This window comes from Arachis ipaensis, chromosome B6, assembly GCF_059453495.1.
Source record: "Arachis ipaensis isolate K30076 ecotype BB chromosome B6, ASM5945349v1, whole genome shotgun sequence".
Classification (NCBI taxonomy): Eukaryota; Viridiplantae; Streptophyta; class Magnoliopsida; order Fabales; family Fabaceae; genus Arachis; species Arachis ipaensis.
The window spans coordinates 62,547,364-62,556,340 of record NC_142441.1 but is presented as its reverse complement, the minus strand read 5'-3'; the positions used below and the strand labels follow the sequence as shown (position 1 = coordinate 62,556,340).

General features: G+C 41.5%; 1 non-coding gene across 1 annotated transcript; it reads right to left on the bottom strand.

The window, feature by feature from the left end:
• Window positions 1-5,246: 5,246 nt before the first annotated feature.
• Window positions 5,247-5,350, bottom strand: LOC148555821 (small nucleolar RNA R71). The gene has a single exon (XR_015886684.1). It is a non-coding gene; the product is annotated as a small nucleolar RNA R71 (small nucleolar RNA).
• Between the last annotated feature and the right edge of the window lie 3,627 nt (window positions 5,351-8,977).

Below are 8,977 nucleotides of genomic sequence, written 5' to 3'. Positions count from 1 at the left end.
TAAGTTTGGTGTTGTGATGAGCGAATAATTTATACGCTTTTTGGCATTGTTTTTAGTATGTTTTTAGTAGGATCTAGTCACTTTTTGGGATGTTTTCATTAGTTTTTATGTTAAATTCACATTTCTGGACTTTACTATGAGTGTGTGTGTTTTTCTGTGATTTCAGGTATTTTCTGGCTGAAATTGAGGGACTTGAGCAGAAATCAGATTCAGAGGTTGAAAAAGGACTGCTGATGCTGTTGGATTCTGACCTCCCTGCACTCAAAGTGGATTTTCTGGAGTTACAGAACTCGAAATGGCGCAATTCCAATTGCGTTGGAAAGTAGACATCCAGGGCTTTCCAGCAATGTATAATAGTCCATACTTTGGCCAAGAATAGATGACATAAACCGGCGTTCAACGCAAGCTTTCTACCCAAATCTGGCGTCCAGAGCCAGAAAAGGAGCCAAAACCAGAGCTGAACGCCCAAACTGGCACAAATACTGGCGTTCAACTCCAAGAAGGACCTCTACACGTGCAACACTCAGGCTCAGCCCAAACACACACCAAGTGGGCCCAGGAAGTGGATTTATGCATCAATTACTTACTCATGTAAACCCTAGTGACTAGTTTATTATAAATAGGACCTTTTACTAGTCTTTTTGACATCTTTGGTCTCAGTTTTAATCCATTGTTCATCTTAGGAGACTATTGATCACGTTTTAGGGGGCTGGCCATCTCGGCCATGCCTGAACCTTCACTTATGTATTTTCATACGGTAGAGTTTCTACACTCCAAAGATTAAGGTGTGGAGCTCTGCTGTTCCTCAAAGATTAATGCAAAGTACTACTGTTTTCTATTCAATTCATCTTATTTCACTTCTAAGATATCCATTCGCACCCAAGAACGTGACGAAGGTGATGATTATGTGTGACGCTCATCATCCTTCTCCTTTATGAACGCGTGCCTGACAAACACTTCTGTTCTACATGAAATAAGCTAGAATGAGTATCTCTTAGATCTCTTAACCAGAATCTTCGTGGCGTAAGCTAGAATGATGGCGGCATTCAAGAGAATCCGGAAGGTCTAAACCTTGTCTGTGGTATTCCGAGTAGGATTCAATGATTGAATGACTGTGACGAGCTCCGAACTCGCGATTGCAGGGCGTTAGTGACAGACGCAAAAGGATAGTAAATCCTATTCCAGCATGATCGAGAATCGACAGATGAATAGCCGTGCCGTGACAGGGTGCGTGAGCATATTATTCACTGAGAGGATAAGATGAAGCCATTGACAAGGGTGATGCCTCCAGACGATTAGCTGTGCCGTGACAGGGCATTGGATCATTTTCCCGTGAGATGACCGAAAGTAGCCATTGACAGTGGTGATGTATCACATAAAGCCAGCCATGGAAGGGAAAGAGACTGATTGGATGAAGATAGCAGGAAAGCAGAGGTTCAGAGGAACGAAAAGCATCTTCATTCGCTTATCTGAAATTCCTACCAATGATTTACATAATTATCTCTATCCCTATTCTATTATATAATATTCGAAAACACCATTATCAATTTATATCTGCCTAACTGAGATTTGCAAGGTGACCATAGCTTGCTTCATACCAACAATCTCCGTGGGATTCGACCCTTACTCACGTAAGGTATTACTTGGACGACCCAGTGCACTTGCTGGTTAGTTGTATTGAAGTTGTGACAAATTATGAATGTGTAATCACGATTACGCGTACCAAGTTGCTCACGTGCCAGGAATAGTTTGCGCCTGGACGTCACAATTTCGTGCACCATCATTCCTTCTTGTCAATCCTCCTGCTCTCTGGCATTCGTTGCATTGGTGAACAAACTTTCTGACATCTTTGAAGATAGTTGGCCAATAGAATCCACTCTGCAGTATCTTTGCAGCTGTTCTTTCTGGACCAAAGTGTCCACCATAGGCTGAGCCATGACAATGCCATAGTATATCTCTTATTTCACTCTCAGGGACACATCTCCTAATCACTCCATCAGAACATCTTTTGAACAGGAAAGGTTCATTCCACAAGAACTTCCTTGCTTCATTGATTAGTGATGCCAGGGCATCTTGGCCAGTTTCACTGACCTTTTCTTTACTGTTTTTAGGATAGTTTCATACATTTCTTTAGGAAATAAGCTAGTTTTGGATAAATATTCACTTATGCCTTGATTCAAGCATACATTGTTCATTTTACATAATTTCATGAGGATTTTGCATAAGTTTAGTGACAAATATTATGTTGCATTACTCATGACTTGGACTAGAGCTTTGATGCACTTTATTGCTTGATTTCAGGAGAGCAAGAATAGGGGAGGTAACTTGCAAGATTAATGAGAAAAGTGATTGCCAATAACATTCTCAAAAAGCCATCAATGCCCACGTTAGAGAGTCACGTTAACTAAGTTAACATGAACTCTAACGTGGAGAAGAGAAGTTGAGCCAACGTTAGTGACACTTAACATTGTCACTAACGTTGGCAATTACTCATAAGTGGCCACGTTAGAAGCCACGTTAACCTAGTTAACGTGGCCTCTAACGTTAAGGGGGGGAAGAGAAGCCAACGTTAGTGACACTCAACATTGTCACTAACGTTGGCCTATCGTGCAAAGTACCACGTTAACTCCCACGTTAACTTGGTTAACGTGGGAACTAACGTAAAGGATGAAGAGTTGTCGACAACGTTAGTGACACTCAACATTGTCACTAACGTTGAAGCAACCACACAACCCCCAAGAGTCACGTTAACCTCCACGTTAACTTAGTTAACGTGGAAGCTAACGATGAGGAATGAAGGATGAGCCAACGTTAGTGACACTCAACATTGTCACTAACGTTGGGATGCCTAAAGATGGCCATGTTAGAGGCCACGTTAACCTAGTTAACGTGGACTCTAACGTGAGACCCAGGGGCACATTGGAACGTTAGTGACAATGTTGAGTGTCACTAACGTTCTCGAAGGTTGGCAAGGACCACGTTAGAAGCCACGTTAACCTAGTTAACGTGGGCTTTAACGTGAAACAAGAAGGGGCACACTGGAACGTTAGTGACAATGTTGAGTGTCACTAACGTTCTCGAAGGATTAACAAGGCAACGTTAAAAGCCACGTTAACCTAGTTAACGTGGGTTTTAACGTAAGGCAAAGGGGTGCATTGGAACGTTAGTGACAATGTTAAGTGTCACTAATGTTCTCGAACTTATATTCTCACTAAATATTAACACCCCTAACGTCCTGAGCTGAAGTCTCTGCCCACTTAGCACTTTCTCTCTGCAAGTAAAGCCTAGCCCAAATGAAGAAAAGAACTGCTTCAAACTCAAGATCCAAAGGCCCAAGACTTGAAGAGTAAACTAGAAGCTGAGAAGAGTAGTATATATAGGAGTAGCTTTGAATTGTAAAGAGCTCTGGAGGCTGGCAAAAAGAGAACTACTCTCTGTATTTTACTTTCTTTGCAAATTCTAGTTTTATGATGTATTCTCCATCTTTGTTTTCATTTTCAAGAGCTATGAACAACTAAACCCCTTTCATTGGTTTAGGGAGCTCTGTTGTAATTTGATGGATCAATACTAATTTTCATTATTCTTCTTCTATCTTTCCTCTTGATTTTACTTGAAAGCTTTCGATCTTCATCCAATTGAGTAGTTATCTTGGAAGAGAAGCTATTCAAACTTGGATCTCTTTTGAACCTTGAAAGAGGAATGAAGAGATCAAGCTAGAAATGCTTTCTTATGCTGGACCAAATTGGGTTTGGATGGGTATGTGACTATAACCCTCTCAATACTTGATTTGGGAAATGCATGTGGTATAATCAGTGACCATACTTCATCTCTTCTCATGAGCAATTGACCAAGGATTTGGCTATTGATCAAGATTTGAGAGATTGAATTGCAAGAAATTGTAATTCAATCACTTAAGATTGCCAAGGAGACCAATGAGTGCATTGATTGAGGAAGAGATGAAAATGAACTTGATCTGGAGAATTGCAACATCTCCTAAGCCCAATGAACTCCCCATCTCTGATCTTACCCATTCTCTTTAATTTCTGCCATTTACTTTTATGAGCAAATCCCCCATTCCCATTTACAATTCTGCAATTTATTTTCAGTCATTTACTTCCAGTCCTTTAACTCTAGCATTTTCTTTTCTGTTATTTACATTTCCGCCATTTTATTTTTTGCAACTCTCAACCCAAATCCTGGATTCGCTCAACTAGAACATTCTTCTAATTAAAGTTGCTTGATCAATCAATCCCTGTGGGATTCGACCTCACTTTATTGTGAGTTTTTACTTGACAACAACTTCGGTACACATGCCGAAGGGAGATTTGTTGAGAGACAAGTTTTCCGTGCATCAAGTTTATGGCGCCGTTGCCGGGGATTGATTGTGCATCAACAATGGTTAGATTGGAAGATCACTAGATTGAGCATTTTATTTTGTGAATTTCATTTTCTGTTTGAGTGATTTACTTTTTGTTTTAGTTATACTTCTTCCCTTCTCCCTCTACTCTTTTGTTTTTTTCTTTGTTATTTTCAATTCTGTTTGCTAACCCACAAACTGTTTGATATATTGCATCACCCACAACTAACAGCAATTCTGACACAAATACTGTCTGCACCTATTTTCTCTGCTTGTACTTGTTGGTTATATGACAGGGAGAAGAAGCGGGGCTTCAACTTCCTTTGATTCTGAACCGGAGAGAACCTTCCTTAGACTAAGGAGGGAGGCAAAAGAAAAACGAGTAGTTGGTGCTGAAGAAGAGGAGGAACAGTTTGAGGAATACTTTGAACCAAACATGGAGGAAAACATGGAAAATCATCATGAAGAAGAGACTCACAACCATGGCAGAGGAGGTGGAGCAAATCATGCTGGGGAGGATAGAAGAGTTTTGGGCTCTAACATTAATCCAAACCCAGGCAATTGTGGAAGTAGCATCCAAAAGCCAACAATCCATGCCAACAACTTTGAACTTAAACCACAGCTCATCACCCTTGTTCAGAACAACTGTTCGTTTGGAGGAGGTGTTCAAGAAGACCCCAATCAACATTTGACCACCTTCCTGAGAATATGTGACACAGTGAAATCTAATGGTGTTCATCCTGACGCCTATAGAATGCTCTTATTTCCCTTCTCACTCAGAGACAAGGCAGCCAAGTGGCTGGAATCCTTCCCAAGGGAGAGCTTGACAACTTGGGAGGATGTGGTGAACAAATTCTTAGCAAGATTCTATCCTCCTCAACGAATCAATAGGCTGAGAGCTGAGGTTCAAACCTTCAGGCAACAAGATGGTGAGACTCTGTATGAAGCATGGGAGAGGTTCAAAGACTTAACAAGGAGGTGTCCACCTGACATGTTCAACGAATGGGTCCAGCTGCACATTTTCTATGAAGGGCTCTCTTATGAGTCAAAGAAGGCAGTAGACCATTCATCTGGAGGATCCTTGAACAAGAAGAAGACCATTGAGGAAGCCATAGATGTTATTGAAACAGTAGCAGAAAATGACTACTTCTATGCTTTCGAAAGAGGGAATACAAGAGGAGTGATGGAGCTAAACAATGTAGATGCTCTGTTGGCCCAAAACAAGCTCATTACCTAACAGCTGGCTGACCTCACCAAGAAGATGGAGAGGAACCAAGTAGCAGCAATCTCATCTTCATCAACAATCCAAGAAGGAGTGAATGAAGAAGCAGAGGGGAGTCAGGAGCAAGATTGAATAGAGCTTCAGCAGCTTTTGTTGTGAGCTTCAGCAGAGGGGAGTATGGAAAAACCCCAAGGGAGAAGCAAAGAAAGTAAGATGGGAAGGTTGCAAAATGGTCACTACAAGTGATCAAGAGATTGAAGACAAGCAAAGCAAAGTGTGCAAACAACCTGAAGACAACTCAACAAAGGAGGAGGATAGAGATCACAAAGAACCAGAAATCTCACAACAAAAGCTGCTGAAGCTCTATGCACCATTCCCTCAACTGCTCAATGGTGCTGTGGGAAAAAGAATATACTCAAGGTTCCTAGACTTGTTTGCATCTCTGCATGTGAACATACCATTCATCAAGGCAATTCAACAAATGCCTGCATTCATCAAGTATATGAAGGAAATTCTTCCCAGGAAAAGCTCACTCAAGGGAGGGCAGACTATAGTGATGAATAAGGAATGTAGTGCCCTTATTCAACCTGAGTTGCCTACAAAAAGAAGAGACCTAGGAAGTTTTCATATACCTTGTGCCATAGGTGAAAACATGTTCGATAGAGCACTATGTGATTTAGGGGCCAGCATCAACTTACTGCCCTTATCCCTGGTGAAGAGGCTGCAGATCAATGAGATAATGCCCACAGATGTCATTATCAGACTGGCTGACAAAACTCAAAAGCAAGCAATAGGAGTGGTGGAAAATGTGTTGCTAAAAGTTGGGAAGTACTTTCTCCCAACAGACTTTGTCATTCTGGACATGGAAGAGAGTCACACTCATCCAATCATATTGGGAAGACCATTCCTAGCTACGGCCAGAGCACTTATTGATGTAGAGAAAGGGGAGCTAATATTGAGAATCCATGATGAACGACTCAGCTTCAATGTTTTCAAACTCTCACAAGAAACAGATCAAGAGGACAAGGAACTAAACACAAATGATAATGAGACACTGAAGGAGGAAACAAGCACTAAAGCACAGCCAGTTCATTCTGAGATCCCCTTAACTGACAAACAAGGAAAACAGCAATTGCCACAGCTCAAGGAAAAGTTGGAGGAACCTAAACCTCTAGAGGCAGGTGAAGACAGCACCACAGCTCCTTTAGAAAAAGAGGTCACCAAGGGGAAGGCAACCTCAAAAGAAACAAAGAAGAAGGTACCAAGAGGGTGGAAGAACAAGAAGATCCCTACGGAAGACTTCTCTCCAGGGGATAGAGTTTTCTCAGCCTACTTCCCAGATATTCCCCCTAATCTCCCTACTATGCCATCTCAATTACCCAAGGTCTTCACTATCAACAGAGTTCTTTCCCTGGAACATGTGGAGATTATTGATCCAACCAATGGATACAAGTCCACACCAAGAGGGGAGGACTTTAAGCACCACCAACCACCATGATGAAGGAAAAACGTCAAGCTAGTGACGCTAAAGAAGCGCTTCATGGGAGGCAACCCATGTTTTATATGCTTTCAGATGATAATGAATAAGTCAATCTTTATGAGCTTCAATCCAAACTTAACAAACAATTGGTGAAAATCTTCTTATGCAGAATATAGTGAGGAACAAGTTTGGTGTTCAAAGCAAACCAAGTTGCATGCTAGTCTTGGGAGCTTTGAACACAAAACTTTCATCACAGTGATTCAAACTAAGTTTGGTGTCACCTCATGGTGCCACCAAAATGCATATAAGGACCCACCAATAGTTAGTTAGTTAGTTGGAATTCATAGATAAACAATCAAATCCTTTCTTCCCCTTTATTAATATTAGCCATAAAATTTATATGGTCATTTTAATATCTTTTCTTACTTTACTTAGTTTGTCTTTATAGGAAAGAAAAAGGAGCATTAAAAGGGATAGATTGGACAGCCAAACAAAGAAGGTTCGGACACCACAAAAAGAGGGAATACATTGGAAAATGTTGCCATGCAACATTGAAAAAAATGGGACCCCTAGAAGACCGAGCAATCCCCATCATAAAGTGATGATCCTTGTCTTCTAGCCATGCATAACCCCAACCGTCCATCAAGTGACTATTTCATCAATCTACACCCTCCATTCCTTCACAACTTCTATATATAAACAACCCTTGTCCGTATTACCTTTCATTGTCATCACACACCCTTCACCACTCTTCCTTTCTGTACAAGACACCCTCTATCAATTATAAACATTTTTTTTCCTACTCTCTTCACTGCCATAAAACCCTAAACAACCAAAAGTCTCCACAACCTTACCACCTTCACATATTAACCATCATTCATGGCATCTTCAAGTTCTAAGAGAAGGGAAGGGAAGGAACCCATGGAAGAACACCCATATGATGAGAAGAGATTTAGAAGCTTGCATCATGCATTGCAATACGGGTGGATGGTTGATAAGGAAATCATTTATGAGCTGGGATTCCAAGTTAAGAAGACTGAATGCCCCGAAATCACAGAGAAGGTAGAAAGGAGAAGATGGGAGCTCCTCACTGACCCGGTCACAAAGGTGAATGCAAATCTCATAAGAGAATTTTATGCAAATGCAGTCAGGTATGATAAGAAAGATGAGTCATATACAAGCTTTGTGAGAGGAACAATGGTGGATTTTGGTCTTATGAGTGTAATGAGGGCATTGAAGCTACGGTCTATACCGTTTGAAGAAGAAAGTTATCACTCAAGATTGGACAACAACCCCAATTATGACCAGCTTTTACGAGACCTTTGTGTACCAGGAGCTGACTGGGAAAGGGGTGCTAGAAATAAACCAAAGTTCATTAAGAGAACAGACCTCACTCCTGAAGCCAAGGGGTGGTTTGAGCTAGTGAGGAGGTCCATCCTCCCAGCTGCAAACAACTCAGAGGTGAATCTCGAGAGAGCAACAATGGTGCATTGTATACTCAAGGGAGGAGAAATCAAGGTTCATGAGATCATAGCTCAAGGAATTAGAAAGATGGCAGAGAAAAGCGACTCAAGAGGAACATTAGGTTACCCCAGCACTATTTACCGAATATGCAAGAAAGCTAGGGTGGTTTTTGAAGATGAGGACCCCGTTTGGATAAAGGAAGGCATTCCAATAACGGTCCGAAGGATGAATGCTGCAGCATCCCCCTGCCTCAACGGAAGCAAAGAAAGAGGACAGCCCCTCAAGTAGTGGAAGGCCAAGTCTCAGAGGGATCAGCACAACAGACCTTGGACATGCACCAATTGCAGGAGGCCATTGATGGCTTATCTAGACAATATTTGGAAGGCCAAGGAGTACAGAAAGAGCTTCAATTACAGATGATGGGGCAGCAAGAGGAAATACTTTCAAGATGGAG